Below are 19,208 nucleotides of genomic sequence, written 5' to 3'. Positions count from 1 at the left end.
GGGCCGGCAGGAGTCCAGAGCCCACTGTGCAGGGGCAGCGCTGTCCCGGAGGTCAAGAAGGCAGCTTTCGGGGTCGTGGTGCTGAGCCGGGCCCTGGTGGGGCCAGAGCAGGTGTGTCCTGAGCCAGCACAGCCCGGGCGGAGCCGGTCTCCGCAGGGGGCAGTGCACACTCGGAGCCCCCATCAGCGGCTGGGCATGGACAGGCGCCGTGGACACAGTGCTCAGCTGCCCCCTGCGTCCTGCCAGGGGAGGAAGAACACGGGGGCCCTGCCTGAGGGGTCCTTCCTTCTGCTCTCGCTCCATCAGCCCGAGACACAGACTCACAGACTCTGCCTTACTCCCCCCTACCCTTGCCGTGTTTCACGCTCCCTGAAGTGGCCAGCCCACCTTGTGGGGAGAGGGGCTCCCCAATAGGAGAAGGTCCTGCCCGCTGCCCAATCCTGCACCAACCAAACTCAGGCCGTAGAACCAGCCCGAGAACAGAGAAGGGAGCACCGAGTAAACGATGCTTGGAGGGCCCGCTCGGGATGGGAGATGCGCACTGAACGTAGGCTAAGGACCAAACACGGTGGCTGCTTACTACCTGTATTGCAAACCATAACGAGAGAGAGAGAGAGAGAGAGAGAGAGAGAGAGAGAGAGAGAGAGAGAGAGAGAGAGAGAGAGAGAGCAGGAATGTGCCTGGTACAGCGGCAGCAGGTGGGAAGGGGTGGGGGTGGCGGGAGGGACACTGGGAACGTTGGTGGTGGAGAATGGGCACTGGTGGAGGGATGGGTACTTGACCATTGTATGACTGAAACGTGATCATGAAAGTATGGAAGTCTGTAAAATAAATAAATAAATAAAAGACATCACGGCGGACACATTCGCGGCCACGCAACATCTTGTACTCTACCTGCGGACGTGCCAAGAGTAGCACGCCACATTGGATGGGGTGTAACGTGGAAGGCAACCCATCTCGGGGAGAAAACATATAAGCACACATGGCTCAACCTTGAACAAGGTGTTAGTGACCTCTTACCCAAGGGGATAATGGCTCCAGGGTGAAATACAACAGTCTTCGCACACTCTCCTCCAAGGAAACTTTTTTGGGATCATTTTTAGCAGATTTAGTGGGTTATTCATAACCAGCAATACAAAAGAAATGATCTAGGTCCTACTTGGGGGCTGGGTTTGGAGGTCGGGGTGGGAACGTTCGAAATATGGTGGGGGGAAGGTGTCACGGTGGTGGGACTGGTGTTGAATGGGATAGCAAACGTGCGCATTCATTAAAACAAAATAAACAAAAAAACCTCCAATAACTCACGGCGGAGTCTTCAGCCTGGACCAGCCCAGAGGGGACAGGCAAGGTTCCCCCAGGGACCCCTGCTGAGAAGGCCCAGGGAGGAATGGGGGGGCGAGGGTCCAGGCGGAGATGGCCCAACCCCTCGGGGGTCCTGCCTGGTCCCCAGTCGGGTCACCTGTGTCTTCAGGTCCTGCCCGCTCCTGACCAGACGCCCAACGCCTGCGTCCTGCAGAAGGCAGCAGGCAAGGCTGCAGCGCCCTCGGCCGCCACGGGGCGGCGCTCGTGTGCTTGCACAGGCCTTGTAAAGAGAAACAGCTGCATGGCCAAACCGTTACTCAAGAGTTCCCGGGAAACGGGGAGCGTGAACCCGCGTTATCTCGGCGGCGTCTGCGAGGTCTCAGCAGGCGCAGCGCCCCGTGATCCTGCCCCTTCTGGAACAAAACCACCCCGGCGCGGGTCTGCAAACCCTGACCTGCCCCTCCAGGGAACCCTGCGCCCCGTGACCTGGGGGCTCGCTCCCACGTGCGCCCGGGCCCGGCATCCCCCTCGGTCCTGCCTCCCCCCTTCCACTGGGCGTTGTGGAGTCACTGCGTGAGGGCCTTGGGCTCGGGCCTGGCTCATTCCACCCCCAGCCCGAGACACTCTGGATAGGCTCGAGAGACACACCCACGTGGCCGGGGACCTCAAGCCCATGCAGGGGGACAGGAGCCACCCCTGAGCAGAACTCACTCCCCAGCCCGGTCCCAACCCCCGCCCAGGAAGTGCTGGGGCCTCCAGGCTTATCCCCGGAAGGATCCCAGGGGCCACGGGGTGCCAGAGATGAAACCCAGAGTCTGGCACATGTGAGGAGTCTGTCCCGAGCCCCCACCAAGTCCCTGCAGGAATTTCAGGGTCCGGAGAGATGGGAGAGGGGGGTAGGGCATTTTGTCCTGCAGGCAGCTGTCCCAGGTTCGAGCCCTGACACCCTATAGGGCTGCCTGAGCTCCGCCAGAAAGGACCCTTGAGCACAGAGCCAGGAGTAAGCCCTGAGCAGCATTGAGTGTGGCCCCAAAATTAAGAGGGAGGAGAAAGAAAGAGAAAGAGAAAGAAAGAAAGAAAGAAAGAAAGAAAGAAAGAAAGAAAGAAAGAAAGAAAGAAAGAAAGAAAGAAAGAAAGAAAGAAGACAGGAAGGGAGAAATGAAGGGAGGAAGGAAGAAAGGGAGGGAGGGAGGGAGGGAGGAAGGAAAGAAGGAAGGAAGGAAAGAGGAAGGGAAGGAGGGAGGGAGGGAAGAAGGAAGGAAGGATGGAAGGAAGGAAGGAAGGAAGGAAGGAAGGAAGGAAGGAAGGAAGGAGGGAGGGAGGGAGGGAGGGAAGAAGAAAGGAAGGAAGGAAGGAAGGAAGGAAGGAAGGAAGGAAGGAAGGAAGGAGGGAGGGAGGGAGAAAGGAAGGAGGGAAGGAGGGAGGGAGAAAGGAAGGAGGGAAGGAGGGAGGGAGGAAGGAAGGAAGGAGGGAGGAAGGGAAGGAGGGAAGGAAGGAAGGAAGGAGGGAAGGAGGGAGGAAGGAAGGCAGGAAGGAGGGAGGAAGAAGGAAGGAAGGAAGGAAGGAAAGAGGAAGGGAAGGAGGGAGGGAGGGAAGAAGAAAGGAAGGAAGGATGGAAGGAAGGAAGGAAGGAGGGAGGGAGGGAGGGAAGAAGAAAGGAAGGAAGGAAGGAAGGAAGGAAGGAGGGAAGGAGGGAGGGAGGGAGAAAGGAAGGAGGGAAGGAGGGAGGGAGAAAGGAAGGAGGGAAGGAGGGAGGGAGGAAGGAAGGAAGGAGGGAGGAAGGGAAGGAGGGAAGGAAGGAAGGAAGGAGGGAAGGAGGGAGGGAGGAAGGAAGGCAGGAAGGAGGGAGGAAGAAGGAAGGAAGGAAGGAAGGAAAGAGGAAGGGAAGGAGGAAGGAAGGAAGGAAGGAAAGAAGGAAGGAAGGAAGGAAGGAAGGAAAGAGGAAGGGAAGGAGGAAGGAAGGAAGGAGGGAGGGAGGGAAGAAGAAAGGAAGGAAGGAAGGAGGAAGGAAGGAAGGAAGGAAGGAAGGAAGGAAGGAGGGAGGGAGGGAAGAAGAAAGGAAGGAAGGAAGGAGGAAGGAAGGAAGGAAGGAAGGAAGGAAGGAAGGAAGGAAGGAAGGAAGGAAGGAAGGAAGGAGGGAGGGAGGGAGGGAGGGAGGAAGGAAGGAGGGAGGGAGGGAAGAAGAAAGGAAGGAAGGAAGGAGGAAGGAAGGAAGGAAGGAAGGAAGGAAGGAAGGAAGGAGGGAGGGAGGGAGGGAGGGAGGGAGGGAGGAAGGAGGGAAGGAGGGAGGGAGAAAGGAAGGAGGGAAGGAGGGAGGGAGGGAGGAAGGAAGGAAGGAGGGAGGAAGGGAAGGAGGGAAGGAGGGAAGGAAGGAAGGGAGGAAGGGAGGAAGAAGGAAGGAGGGAAGGAAGGAAGGAAGGAAGGGAGGAAGAAGGAAGGAAGGAAGGAAGGAAGGAAAGAGGAAGGGAAGGAGGAAGGAAGGAAGGAAGGAAGGAAGGAAGGAAGGAAGGAAGGAAGGAAGGAAGGAAGGAAGGAAGGAAGGAAGGCTGGCAAGCAGCAGTGGTATATTTTAGGGCTGGCCCACAAGTATGATAAGGCAGAAATGATTGCCCCAAAGCATCAATGAATTTTTGCAAGCTAGTTGTAACAATAATAATAATAATAATAATAATAATAATAATAATAATAATAATAATAATAACAATACCAACAAAGCCCCACCGCAGGAGAGGGAGCTCCCTTTCTGTGGTTTCCAACCTTGTGAGAGACCGTGGCAGCACTGGACACAGACCCCAGAATGTTCCCATTCACTGGTCAGCGGCTCTGGGCCAGGCCCGCTGGGCTGCCTCGACTGCTTCCCTGAACACAGCTAGCCTGGCGCACACCGGCAGCTCTCCTGAGGACAGCGGGGGAAACTGAGGTTCACACAGGTCCAACCCCTCCGTCCGAGGGGGCAGCACCACCTCCCTGCCCGACAGCCATGTGCCCTGTAACCCCCTGGCCACGACACCACCAGCTGCAGCCCCGAGGTCTGTGGCTGGTGCACGAGGACAAAGTGGCCCGCGACCATCCCCAGAGGGGGACCCCCGGCTTGGGGCTGACGCTTGGCTCCCGTGTCTAACAGCCCGTGAGCTGGCGGCGTCTCCCAGACCCCGGGAGAAGAGGGCTGAGCACTTCCGCCCTGGGACGGCGGGGGCGGTGCCCGCTCCTGCCATCCCCGCGGCCACGGCCGGCCAGGACACAATGCGGGTTTCCACCTGGACACGCAACGGGGAGGCTCGCCCGAGACCCTCCGTGGCGGGACCACCCGGAGCACTCTTGGTTCACTCTCAGGCTGCAGCCTCCGGGGGTCTGTGCGGGGACGCGTCAGAGCTGCCACCCGAGAGGGGCTCACGCAGCTGCCCCCAGGACACGTGCCGTGGAGGGTCCAGCGGGGGATGGGAGGCCCAGAGGCACGTCCAGAGAGGCTGGCACTGTGAACTCAGCCCTGATCTCAACCCCCCGTGAGCCACGCTGATCGGGCCTCGCATCGGAGGGCGCCGGCCCGTCACGGGCAGGAGAAGCGAAGCTGACGCAGCGTTTCCACACAGGCGCGGGCCGGGGGTGTCTGCTGTCCGAGTGCGGGTGTCCTTGGGTCTGTCTGCCCTTCCTCCCTCCCCTCCTCCCCCCTTCTCTCTTCCTGCTCTTCTATTCCTCTCTTCTTTCTCTCACACTCACACTCACGCACTCTCGCACAATCACACCCATGTTCCCAGCCATTCACTGCACACCCCACGCCCATTCAAACACACGCATTCGTGCCCTCATGTTCACACGCATTCTCATCCAGCCACACACTGTCACACACACACAACAGAGTCAAACAACACCCCCACACACTCCGATACAGTCACACACGCTCACAAACTCACATGATCACATAAGCGCTCCCACATCGCACACACAGATGCATTCACACCTTCACCCCCGCTCACATGCTCTTATACAGCCACACAACCATACACGCGCGTCTTCACACGCACATACTCACACTCACCCCCACATCACACACGTTCACATACACACCTTCATTCTGTCGACACTCGACACAGCATATACACTCACCTGCACAGTCACACATTCACACGTATTCACACACACACACATACACATTCACACACTCCTCTACACAGCTGCCCACGCACACATTCAAGGGCGTGAGCGGGACAGGCACCTGACGTGCCCCGTGGGGTGGCAACTCCAGTGATCTGAACCTCGGAATCGTGGTATTGGGAGGAAGGGGAGGGAGGGGGAGGGGGGCTCCCCAGAAGGGGCCGGTTCCCAGCACGCCACAGGGTGAAGGTTCGTGTCTCTCGGGGCGGGGTGCCGTCCTGCAGTCTCTCAGGCTGGGCCAGGCTAACAGTCACAAGAACAAACACTCATTAGGTGCTTCCACTGTGGCATCAAGGTGGGAGATTCCAAAGCAAGGGGTGAGGGCCTCCCATGGAAGGTTCTGGAGGCGGAGGGTCAAATCCAAGAGCCTTGGGGGCACTAACTGCCTGGACAGTGCAAAGGAGGCCCAGGGCCGAGGCCTGAGAATAAGGGCTCCGAAGGCCATCTCAGGAGGCTGCCAGGGGCCCGGGCGGGCAGCCAGTACACGGCAGTGGTCCCAGGGCCCGGAATCGGGGGCTGGAGGGTCCCCCACCCCGCACCCACGGAAGCCGGGATCTTTCTTCTTCAACTATGCTTTGCCCCAAAGCATTTCAGCCTGTGGGAAGGGGCCCCGAGAGAAAACACAGATGGGGGACCGGAGCGACAGCACAGCAGGGAGGGCGTCTGCCTTGCATGCGTCCAGCGCGGGTTCAATCCCCGACATCCCCCACGGCCCCCTGCGCAGCGCCAGGAGTGAGTCCCGAGCACAGAGCCGGGAGTGAGCCCTGAGCATCATTAGGTGTGGCCCCCGAAGAAACACAAAAACAGAGGAGAAACAGTGCGAGATCCAGGAGGAAAGTTCCAGAAGGCCTGGAGCCTGCCACAGGAAGGGCCCGCAGAGAAAGGGCGCCCTTCCGTGTCAGCCAGGCTCAGAGCCCGAGTGGGGCGCCGGGGAGGGTTCCCCCCACCCCGCGGGGTGGGAGCAGGAGGGACCAGAATTGCCCTCCTAGGTCCAGAGAGGCAGGGCCGTGGCCTGTGCAGCTCTGAGGAAGTGGCCGGGGACTGTCTCACCGACAGGGGCCTGGGGTCACCAGCCTCCCTAAACCCACCGGAGCAGAAGCCCGAGGGTGCCCCCTCTGAACCCCGTCTCCTTCCTGCTCCAAACACTGGGGCCTGCACAGCACTGGGCACCACCACGCCCCGCGACCCCCCCAACCCTCCCGCCTGAACCCACTGCTCCCTGGCCACTGTCGGCACCACCCGGGCCAGGGGGGTGTGAAGGGGGCTCCCACCTTCCCGGAGTCCAGCTCCAGGGGTGCAAACCTTCTCCAGGCTGCTCCGGCAACTGCTGGCAACAGGCCCCAACAGAGCGGGGCTGGGGGCATGTGCACCCCGGGACCACTCTGAGGAAGCACTCGGGGGACTCGAGGAGCTATGAAGCACACGTGTCTCACCTGTGCCCCCCCCTGCACCCCACCTCCCAGCCGAGAGGTTCCCCATTGTCCGGACCACCCCGACAGGGACCCTTTCCCACTCGGGGTGGGGGGGTCCCTGAACCAGCAGACGGAAGGACTGGGGGGGTCTGGAAGCCACCAGGGCTGATGGGGAGAAGAGAGACCCTGCGGGGTGGCCGGGGGTGGCAGAGGCGCCCCCGCACCCGCCCCACACCCCGCAGAGCCCGCACGGCCGCGCCAGCATGAGCCCAGCGGGCGGAGGGTGGGTCCACCTTGCAGCCTCCAAACGGACACATGTAATTTAATGCGCCGTGCTCAGCCGCTGACGTCAGCGTGTCTGTGGGGGCCGGGCGCAGTTTCCCAGGGACGCAGGGCCTCCCAGCCCGCGCCCAGAGGAGAACAGGACAGCTCACAACTGCCCGCTCTCTAAGGGTGATGGGCTGGGGGCCGCCAGGCAGGAGGGGACCCCGGGGGACAAGGCCAGGGCCGGGGAGAGACCCGACTTGACCTTGTCAGTGCAGGTTCACGTCGAACCAGTCAGGGGCACGCGGGTGAATTCCGGCCACTGGACCCTCCCTGTGTCTCTCAACACGGCCTTGTCCTGGATCCTGTGGCCTGCAGGGGCTGCCCGGGCCTTGTCCTAGGTCCTGTGGCCTGCAGGGGCTGCCCGGGCCTTGTCCTGGATCCTGTGGCCTGCAGGGGCTGCCCGCCTGACGCCCCCCCCCCCCCATCACCCCACGCGGCACGGGGCACTGGTGACCAGCATGGCCCGATGAGCCTGATTTAAACCGTCCAGGTTCCGAGACCCAAACTTGAGACTGGCCATCCGTGGACTCTGCCCCCTGGAGCCGGTCACCCTCCTTCCCTCACTCGGGGCCACAGTCATTCCTTCTTCGTGCGGGGACCCACTCCCCGGACGTCCACTTGCACGCGGCCTTTTCCTTCCGGCCACTGGAAACGGGGCGCCAGTGCATTTTCCCTCCAGTGCCAACTGCTCAGAGGGTCCAGGCCTGACCCCTCTCAGAGCGCTCACCCAGACCCCCTCTGCCCCCGCCCCTGCCCCCCGGCATGGGGCTATAACCTCGGACCCCGTCCCGTGGCACTGGGCTCTCACCCCTGACACCGCAGGGGGCTCTAATCTCCCCTCTGACCTGTCCTCACCCACCAAGTCCTTCCCAGGCTCTGGAATCGCGAAGGTGCGGACCCCATATTGAAAAGCCGCCCCCAGCAGCGGGCAGAAGGCAGGGCAGCCGGCGGGCCCCGGGCGGCGTCATCCGGAGAGCATCCTGGGCTCCCGACGCCCTTCCATGGCTTCCTGACCGGCCCGACCCGGGCGCAGAAGCAGCAGGACGCGGCCCTGGTGTCCAGAGAGTCTGGGCCACCATCGCTCGATCCCAACCATGAAAACGGTCAGAAACCAGTGGTGAGGGAGGCCCCGGGTCCGAGGCTGGGCACTGCCCTGTGAGAGACGGAGGGAGGGACTTAGACCATCAGTTCCACCCCCTTCCTGGTCCTCCCCGTCCTCCATCCCTCCATCCTAAGGATGGTCCGGCCCCAAGCGCCCAACCCCAGGGGCTACGCTCCTCCCCACCCCCTCGACCCCCCACCCCCGGCACAGGGCTGCGTTTGACACTGGCAATGGCTGACAGCACCCGGATGTGTTTTCTGCCTCTGGTGAGTGCATTTTGGCAGGGCCCGGGAGGAAGGAAAAAACCAAAGGAATAACTCACAAAAGGTGGGGTGGGTGCTCACGGTGCCGGGAGCACAAGAACACGGGCTCTTGCAGTAGGTCTCGGCTCACTCTACAGGCGTGGGAGGGGGGTTGGGGGGATTTGGGCGTGGGGGTGGGCGTGGGCTGGCACCCGTCAGTATGCACCTTGACACGGCTAGTCACAATGTTTTCCACGAGGCCATGCCATACCCGAGCCTGACGACACCTTGCTGGATCCCTCCTCGGCTCCTGACACCCCCCGCCCGCCACCAGCCTGCCCCCTTTCATGGCTCCCGACACCCCCCGCCCGCCACCAGCTGCCCCCTTTTGTAACACCAGTAGCTGCAGAGTCCTGCTCTGCAAGGCACTTCAATTCCATTTTAAGAACTGAAATATTAATATTAAATTTTTTTTTTTTTGCTTTTTGGGTCATACCCAGAGATGCACAGAGGTTACTCCTGGCTCTGCACTCAGGAATTACTCCTGGCAGTGCTTGGGGGATCATATGGGATGCCGGGGATCGAACCCGGGTCGGCCGCGTGCAAGGCAAACGCCCTACCCGCTGTGCTATCGCTCCGGCCCCAATATTAAAATTTTAAAAAAATAAGTCACATCAAATCATTTTATATCTATCAAATTACGCACATCTCAAACATATTTGAAAAATCGAATCACGGGGCTGGAGAGAGCAGTACAGTGCCATGAGTACAACAGTTCGTACATGCTTCAAGACCACCTCCACGAAGGCTCCCCATGGAATCATGACACGTGGGAAGATCTTAGTAGATTTACAGTTTTTTAAATTTAAATTTTTTTTTAAAAGATCATAAAACACCAAAAGAGTAGCAGCACTCAAGATGCTTCTGCCTTTTCTCCCAATACCCTGCCCCCCACCGTCCACCCATCCCCCGACTACCTGCCCACGAGGTGAATGGGCAAGAGGCAGCCTACAGGATGGTAGAATCCAGTTCTCAGTCACTGTCATCGTTGTGTCAGCTTCACTGCCCCAACGTGCCAGGAGCGCAGACACTGCAGAAACCGGAAGCATCACACGGCAGAGCCCAGCCCCAGTGGCCCACCCAGAGCCTCGTCGGTTAAAGAGATGACCATTATTTCAAGCCGGCACCGTTCAGGGTGGTTTGTTATGCAGCAAACGCCAACCGATACATGAGGCAAAGAACAGCACCGCTGAGCTCTCCGGGGGGGAATGCTACAGGAAGCCCAGAAACTTCCGCTGGCAAAGTAAACCACGTTCCTAACGGGAAAGGAAGTTTGCTATCCCCGCAGAAACGTCACTGTACAACAATCCCACTTCCGAGACGAGAGGAAAAAGAGAGCAACGAGAAAGCACCTCTGTGGAAAGTCACACGCGTTTCCGCTACCACCCATTGCGTGAGACGGTCTGAAATTCCTTGGCTTGGGGAACTCTGTTGTTTTGGATACTGCTTGCAGCAAGCAGACTGTCAACAGAGGCCTGAAAATAGTTTCCTTACCAAAAAAAAAAAAAATTGAATGTTTTTAATCTACTTGGCATGCCCTCCTAGATCTCCTTCCTGACCACGTCTAAACACAGAACATGGATCAATGTGTTGCTCCGAAGGCACAGAAACATTCAAATGGCTCAGACGGGGGGAGGGGAATAAAAATAGTGTGAATAAGTAGACATCTAATTATAACGGTGGGAGAGATGCAGCGAACTTAGAAGTGTGAATATCATTTCAAAAATAATGTCGGCCAGTCACTTGGATCCGGAAAGCAAAGAGAACTCACCAGTAGGAGGCTGCGTGGTCCAGTTTCCGGGTCCCAAGCGATGGGATGAACCTGAAATAGAATAGAAGGAGTCACCATCAGTCCCTCACGCCCACGGGGTGTGCGCCGGGTCCCCAGAGACCGGCCATGGCGTTGTGCATTTAGTCCTTGACTTAAAGATCAGCCAAGACTTGTCTGGCTCCTGATGGGATAGGGAGAGTTGTTTTGCTGACATAGCCCAACTTCCTGAATAGAGCGTGCTCGCTCATCGGCTCGGGGAGTGCTGGAAGTCGGAGGCGGCTGTAACTATAAATGGTAGTGTTTTCTTCCAAGCCCTTCCCAGCCAGCGGAAGCCGGCCGCCGCCGAGCTCTTGTTCTTGCCCTAGTACTTCAGCTCCCTCTGCTACAAGCGAGTCATCGCCCCCCCCCACCCCCGCTGGAGCTCATTACAAAATGGCTAATCTGAGCTGAGCCGCCAGACGGCTCAATGGGATCTGGGACGCATGCGGGAGTCCCGGGTTCAAGCCCAGGTACTGCATATTCCTTGAGCACGGGCAGGAGTCAGGAGAAGTCCCCAAGCAACTGCTGGGTGTGCCCTCTCCCAACCCACCCAAAGAGGAATAACTGGTTCACCGGATTACAGATGACCACAGACTGGTATGTTTTACTAATAATGGTGCATTCAAGGTCACGCTGCTCCATGGACACGGAAGACAAAGCTTATTTATAATTTAAAGCGAGATACAGCGACAATAGATGTCTGGCAATTTATTCCACTTATTCAGCGCAGTATCATGATGCTACCAACATAAGGCGGAAACCACCCCAGCTACGGCCAGAGCCGCATTCCAGGCGGTCCACATGCACTCCCCGCCACGGCATGGGACGAGTCCCGCCAGACTCCCCAGGGAATTGAGTGCATGGGAAGATCTTTTCCGTCTCTTTCCTAATGCCCAGTTTCCGGTCATCAATGCAGTTCAGGACACCACCACAGAGCTGATCAACGGAACAACAGCAAATGCTAACTGAGCACCTTCTGTGAGCCAGACCCCTTCCTACGAGACCGGTTTCCTCCCTCTGTAATACCTTCAGGAGGGCAGAGATTATTTGGGGGGGGGGATCACACCCGGCGATGCTCAGGCGTTACTCCTGGTTCTGCACTCAGGAATTATCCTGGTGGTGCTTCGGGGACCCTTTGGGGTGCTGGGGATCAAATCCAGGTTGGCTGCTTGCAAGGCAAATGCCCAACCCGCTGTACTATCACCCCAGCCCTTCCTACTCACTGAGCACAGAGGAAACTGAGGGACAGAGGAGCCCGGACTAATTCACATTAGTGACAGGTTGGTGACAGTGCAGGATTCTCCCTCACGTGGTCAGTCTCCGGGTTCTGAGTCTCTGCGAAATCCGAATGGTTCAAAATAAGATGTTTGGGGTCTGAGAGATAGTACCGGAGTCAGGCGCCTGTTTTGCACAAAGTCAATTTCAGCTGGATGCCTGGAGTATCGCCAGGAGTCATCCCTGAGCACAGAGCCAGGAGTCAGCCCCGAGCACTACCGGTGTGACCCCTTCCCTCCCAATAGGACGTTGGCTCTCGTTTCTGATGAACCCACCGAGCACTCCCAGGCTGCTTTCCTGCCCCACTGTGGGATACGAGGCAGAGGGGAGAAGGGAAGAGGGGCAGACACTCAGCAAATGAACCTAAAATCAACTTGGACGGGAAACATACAAACCACCAGCAGGTCTGGGGACTAAAGGACTCTACCGGGTCTGGGTGGGGGGCGAGGGGGTCCTGTTTCAACAGCCAAGGTGGGGCTCGTGGGGTCAGAGGTTAACCTAGATTCTTCCTGAAGTCACCTGTCTTGGTGACTTTCTGAGGGTGGGGACGGTCACTGTCACCGACTCTGAGATGTGAGAACTCGGTGTTCCCGCAGCAGTCTAACAGGGGCCCAGGGCAAGCCAGAGGGGAATTTATCTTTTTGTTTTTATTTTTTTAAATGTATTTCTAAGTATTTGACTGTGATCAACTGCATGGACGAGTGACTATGAACAGTATTGTACTTCTGCGAAGTAATCCGATAAACATTGCTTCCAGGCTGTCCGCAGTACACAAATTTATCAAAGGAGCAGCCGCTACACTTTCAACGTACAAAAGGGAACACATCGAATATGCATTATATATATATCAGGAGGAATAAAAAGAATGCAACACCCCCACAAACATATAAGAGTACTAAATCATGCACCTTAGTAGCCGTATGCAGATTCACTATCCATGCCGGAGGGTTTAGAGAACATCCCTCCCACGAGATGCCCCTGTGGCCTCCCTACCCACCTCAAAAAAAAAAAATCACACGCAGTGAGCACCAGGGGACCCACGTATGACAGGAGGGAACAGGCCAGGGCAGAGGGTACTGTGGGTCACTACTGCCGGGTCTCCCCTGGTGAACCCCAACCCAAGTCTGCTGAAAGTCCGTCAGCAGCTTCTAGGGTTTGTCTGTGTGTGTGTGTGTGTGTGTGTGTGTGACGGGTGGGGGAGAGGGAGACAGATAACCAGCTCAGGGATCACACTGAGCAGAGCTCGAGGGCTCAGGGGACCCTACAGGGTGCCGGGGATCGAACCCGGGTCCCTTGCCTGCAGTACTCTCTCCCTCTGACCCCTCTTCTAAGTCCCGTACTCAGTCGCAGAAGCTCCGTGTTCTGGGGTGCACCGGCCTGGGCTCTGCCCCACGGCCCTAACGGCAGGGCAGAACTAGCCCCCCACCACCTCTGTGGCCCAGCAGGGTCCGGCCTTTCCCGACACCATCAGTCTCTGGTGGAGACCCCGCGTGAAAGTGCCTCTCCCTTGGGGGGGGTCTGTGTGCCCTTCTGGGGCTGGCTTGGGCACTCAGTGGATTCAACAGACGCCAACGCGACTGCTCTGGTGCTGGGCACCCAGCCTGTTCCCCATGCTCTGCCTGCTCCTCAATCCTCTCAGTCATAAGAAGTGGCGTCTTATCACCCCACTTAGAGACCAGCAAACTGAGGCTTAGAGGAAAAGTCTTGAAACAGAAGGACCCGACCATGAAGCCAGCACCTACCGACTCCACGCTGCTTCCAGCCCTGGGGATCTCCCTCTGTGAGTGCAAAGGGCACCCAGGCCTTCTGCTTTTCCCTTCTCCATCTTTCTGCCTGGGCTGGAGAGATAGCGCAGCGGGTAGGGTGTTTGCCTTGCACGCGGCCAACCCAGGTTCGATTCCTCCACCCTGCTTGGAGAGCCCAGCAAGCTACTGAGAATATCTCGCCCACACGGCAGAGCCCGGCAAGCTCCCCACGGTGTATTCAATATGCCAAAAACAGCAACAACAAGTCTCACAATGGAGATGTTACTGGTGCCCGCTCGAGCAAATCGATGAACAACGGGATGACAGTGATACAGTGATCTTTCTGCCTATTTGCAGAATCTCTAAGAGGCTAAAAGGGCGTTTGATTCCTCTCTGGCTTTGTTTTCAGGTCACACCTGGCTGTGCTCTGGGCTTACTCCTGGCTCTGTATTCAGGGATCACTCCTGGCCGTGCTTGGGGGAGGCCACGGGGTGCTAGAGATCGAACCCAGACAGCCCCATGCAAGCCAAGTGCTTTACTCACGGTACTATCACTCCAGCACTGTCTAGCTCATTTTTTTTTTCTGGTTTGTGTGTGTGTGTGTGTGTGTGTGTGTGTGTGTGTGTGTGTGTGTGTCTCCAAGACCATATCAAGTGTTTGGCATCTAGTAGAAGCCCAGTAAAGGCGAGCTCTGGCACGGCCAGGTCACCAAGAAACCCTGCTCGGACCAAGCTGAATACACTCTTCGCCCGAACAAGCCTTAACTCCATCTCTTCAAGCAGCCAGTGCCGAGGGAGTCTCACTTCCCGGAACTTCTCAGCACACGAGGGGACAGACACGACCCAGTGCGGGGGTTGATCTCACCTGGCTGCTTTGCTTGGCTTTGCACGCAGACCTCAGTGAGCAGGGACCCTCCGAAAGCCTGGGCCACCCATGACAAAGGAATAGCTGGACACTTGCACTTAAAGACGTGATGCTCAGGCTGGGGTGTAGATCAGTACTTCAGCACTTGCTTTGCATGTCTGGAGCCCTGGGTTCCATCCCCAGGAACACAATACAACACAACACACAGACACACCGACACACATACACACAGAGTAATATTCAAGCAAAAAGAACCAGCTAAGGACTTCAGTTTTCAGAAAACCTATTTACTGAAGTTTCTTTGGCTTCAAATATAACTATATATTGCTATGATTATATCCCCAAAACATTTTAAAAATCAAATCAAATAGCACAGCGGGGAGGGCATTTGCCTTGCATGCGGTCAACCCGGGTTTGATTCCCAGCATCCCATATGGTCCCCTGAGCACCACCAGGAGTTAATTCCTGAGTGCATGAGCCAGGAGTAACCCCTGTGCATCACCGAGTGTGACCCAAAAAGCAAAAAAAAAAAAAAAAAGAAAAAAAATAAAATCACGGGGCTGGAGAGCAAGAACAGCGGGTAAGTGAGGCCTTGCATACGTCAAACCTGGGTTCGAGCCCCAGCATTCCATGGGGTCCTTAGAGCATCTCAGGGAGTGATTCCTGAGTGCAGAAGCAGGAGGAAGTCCCAAGCGTTTCTGGGTGTGGCTTCGAAAACAATAAAAAGTAAATAAAAGTAAAACCACAACCACAGGTTGCAAACCTGCAAAAAGTCATTGCTGTCCTGAGTGGCGTCACCTTTCCCTGCCCGAGAATCACACGGCGTTTCTTTCCATCTCGATCCAGACTCTGCTTGGGTGGAAACGCCAAGTCCCGCGGGGAGATGTTCTCCTCTTACAGCCCGGGAGCCAGAGAGACAAAGGTTCCCGTTTCTGGACCATGCACAGACCCCGAGGGAGCAGAGGGCTTTCCAGCTTGGGTCCCAGGTGGCCCTGGGACGGTGGTGGCCCAGCCCTCCCATCTCCAGACAAGGCAGCTAGTCAGAACACCTGCCTCCCACCACCCCAGAATGTCAAAACGAAACCACCAACCTTCCATGAATATGAGTAGCAGCATTGTCTCATTTTTTTTTTTTTTTACCACATGACCCGTTTGCATTTTGACTCTTGCTATCTCGTCTCCGTCCCTGACTATCACTGAGGGGTTTAGTGAGTACAAATTATATGCCAGGCAGGATTGCCGTGCTGGAGACAAAGGAGTGAATGAGGCAAGCAAGGATGACAGGGAGGCCCTGCCATTATAAGTACTGTAGCACTGTCGTCCCGTTGTTCATTGATTTGCTCGAGCGGGCACCAGTAACGTCTCCATTGTGAGACTTGTTGTTACTGTTCTTGGCATATCGAATACGCCACGGGGAGCTTGCCAGGCTCTGCCATGTGGGCGGGATATTCTCGGTAGCTTGCTGGGCTCTCCGAGAGGGATGGACAAATCGAACCCAGGTTGACCACGTGCAAGGCAAGCGCCCTACCTGCTGTGCTATGAGAGGCAAATAAGACAACTTAAGACATGAATAAACCAAAGAGTTTATTCTGGACACTTTTTCACAAAAAAATGTGATCTAGTGGGGGAGTTTAACAACCCCTCTTGCAGTTGTATGGGGGAGGCTGGAGGAGGAAAACAGCAGATGAATGGGACCAGGGTGACCCAATTACATGACTGTTTCACTGTTCAAGAAGATAGACTGGTACCCTGGCCCAGGAAGATAGAGATAGAGATGGAGAGATATGCAGCTAGACTCAGTTTAAGTTTAGAGATAAAGCAATTAGGACCTGATAAGTGGGTATAGGAGATAAGGAAGAGAAAGGAGTCAGAGGACAGCCATGTGTTTGGGCTCAAGTATCTGGGTCAGTGATGGCTTGATTAGGAGGAGAATAGGGTGGGGAGAGAAAAGACAATCAAGCACTGTGACTGGATCAGGTTAACTCTGAGTCCCCCGAGGGGAGATGTCCAGAAAGAATTAACAAACCGAGAAGCATGCTGACCAGTCAAGTAGTTCAGGGCATGAAGGACTCATGTGAAATACAACTTAAAGTGCATGACCCCGATCTCGAAGAGACTCCAAGCCAATAGAACACACAGGCTGAAAACTCAAGGCGCCTCCTTGGGAGGGGGCGGGCGGAGAACTGCCCCAGTCCAACAGCTCCTGGGGCATACACAGCCATGCGACACCTCCAAATCCCCAAATCCTGAGAGCCCAGAAGGAGCACAGCAAATTAAATGGGAAAGGGACAGGAGCCCACTAAACTCAACAAGCAAAAGCAATACCACAGAAGGTTCAACCAGCAACACGCAGTTCCATAAAGTCCGATAAGGACCTTTTTATTTTGTTTTATTTTATTTTTAGTGAATGCCATGAGGTATAGTTATAGACTTACAAACTTCCATGCTTACATTTCAGTGATACAATGGTCAAGTATCCATCTCTCTACCCATTTTCCCATTTTCCACCACCAATGGTCCCAGCATCCCTCCCACCACCCCCACCCCCCTCTGTGGCAGGACATTCCCTTTTGCTCTCTCTCTCTCCTTTTGGGTAGTGTGGTTTGCAATAGAGGTATTGAGTGGCCATCATGATTGGTCTATAGTCTGCTTTCATTGTGCGTCTCCCATCCTGAGCGGATCCTCCTAGCACCATTTACTTGGTGATCCCTTCTCTAACTGAACTGCCTTTCCCCCCCCCAGTATGTGAGGCCGGCTTCTAAGCTGTGGAATAATCCTTTCAGTACTTCAGATAAGGCCTTTAACCACACCATTGGGATATGTAACCATTTTCACAAGTGTTCTTCTACTGACCCATGTTTTGATAATTCTAGTTATCATTTTGTTGTCACAAAGCAACATAAAATGAATTATTTTGTGCCTACTAATGGGGTATGTTTGGGTGGTGAGAGGGAAACTGGGGACAATGGTGGAGAGCAAGTCACACTGGTGGTAGGACTGGTGTTAGAATATTCAACGCCTACAACAATTGTATTATCAGGCTCGGAGGAGCCTCACCTATGAGGGAACCTTAAGAAAAACACAGGAATGTGGGACCCATGACTAAGATTTCCAAGCTCGCTTGGAACAGGACTGGGCTTCCTCCCCTCAGCTCCCCAGTTTTCCAGTGGCTTGGCAGCCACACCCACAAACTGCCCCCAGTGCCATGTAATCTCATCAACAGTCAAGATCCAGAGACTATGAAATAAAGTCCCGGAAGAGAGAGACACAGAATGTCCTGGAGTGTGTGGCTGCAGACCTCTTATACTCTAGTCCACTGATGTACCAAAAGTAGCACCCACTTGTTCGAGTTTAACACATATGTTTGTAATCTCTTGTACAAGGGTTAAATGGTTCTAGGATGAAATACAACAATCTTCACACACTTTCCTCTTATGGTGGTAAGAAGGTGCATGGTGCTGGGATTGGTATTTGAATATTATCTGAAATGAACTATTGTGAACAACTTTATAAAAATAAATAAATTTTTTTCAAAAACAACTGTGTTATGAGCAACTTTGTAAACCACAATGTTTAAATAAAGTTAGAAAATGTAAAAAAAAACAAGTGTACCACCCCCGTTGCATGAGGCACATTTCAAGTGGCAAAGGGGACATGGAAACTGCTATTCTATTAAACATCACTGGTGTAGAAAACTTCCAGCAGTGTGAAAAAGTAATTCAGGCAAAGCTTGTCTTCAACAGCTTTCTACTACCTTTTTATACCTTGAGTCACACCTGGCTGTTTACCTGTCCACAGATGGGCAATTAGAAGCAAGGTGGACGACAGCTATACCAGGCACAGGACAGAGCTCCTATGAGGCTTCTTCCATTAAAGACTGTGGAAATTAGAAAATGCAAACCTCGCTTTACCAGGGCAACTCGGAGGCAGGCAGGTTGAGTTTCCCTCCTCGTCCCAGAAGAACCCCACCGGCTGAAAACCTCCAAAACTCAACCGCAGCCATGCTCAAGGCCACTCTCCATGGTTCAGACCAGCCTCACCCACGAGGGAACCTGCAGAAAAACCCAGGTATGTGGGACCCGTGACTCAGATCTCTAAGCTCACTGGGAACAGAACAGGACTGGGCTTCCTCCCCCCAGCTCCCAAGTTCTCCAGTAGCTTGGCAGCCACACCCACAAACTGCCCCCAGTGCCATATAATCTCATCAATGGCCAAGATCCAGAGACTCTGAAATAAAGCTCCCAAAACAGACCGAAACAGCTTTGCCCCTGAGTGAATCTGCTCTATAATTGCACCCTAAATTCCAGAATTCCTGGAGCAACATCTCATACTCTACCCCACTGATATACCAAAAGTAGCACACATCTGTTTGGGTTTAACATACATATTTATAACCTCTCATACAAGGGCTTAATAGTTCCAGGATGAAATATAACAATCTTCACACACTTTCCTCTTGTGGTGGTACGCAGTGATGGGATTGGTGTTTGAATATTAGATGTAATAAATTATTATGAACAACTTTACAAGAATAAAATTTTTAAAAAATGCAAACCTCTATACCCACTTGGTCTTTGGCTCTGAATGACAACCAGATTCTGATTTCTCTGAACATGAGTCTTATTTTGATTAGTGTGAGGCAGATCATTGGGGAGCAGGGAAAGTTCCCTGCTAAGGCCTAAGAGCTCTGGCTTTGGGGCCCAAGCAATAGCACACCGGGGAGGGCAATTACCATGCACATGACCGACCTGGGTTCAATCCCCGGCATCCATATGGTCCCTCGAGCGCCACCAGGAGTAATTCCTGAGTGCAGAGCCAGAAGTAACCCCTGAAAATCGCCAGATGTGACCCAAAAAGAAAAAGAAAAGAAAGAAAAGAGAGCCCTGGCTGCCAGGTGCCTCCAGCAAACCACTTAAC

At 55.2% G+C, this 19,208-nt stretch overlaps 1 protein-coding gene across 2 annotated transcripts in view; it reads right to left on the bottom strand.

Annotated features, from left to right (window-relative positions):
- GNG12 (G protein subunit gamma 12) overlaps nt 1-19,208 on the bottom strand; it is a 145,479-nt gene that overhangs the window by 64,116 nt on the left and 62,155 nt on the right. For both annotated transcript variants that reach the window (XM_055140516.1, XM_055140515.1), the window contains exon 2: nt 10,369-10,419. The gene's annotated coding sequence lies outside the window, so the exon portion shown is untranslated. The remainder of the gene's footprint in view (nt 1-10,368; nt 10,420-19,208) is intronic.

Source organism: Sorex araneus, chromosome 5 (assembly GCF_027595985.1).
Source record: "Sorex araneus isolate mSorAra2 chromosome 5, mSorAra2.pri, whole genome shotgun sequence".
NCBI lineage: Eukaryota > Metazoa > Chordata > Mammalia > Eulipotyphla > Soricidae > Sorex > Sorex araneus.
The sequence above is the reverse complement of the archived record's forward strand: the minus strand, read 5'-3'. Positions and strand labels throughout refer to the sequence as shown.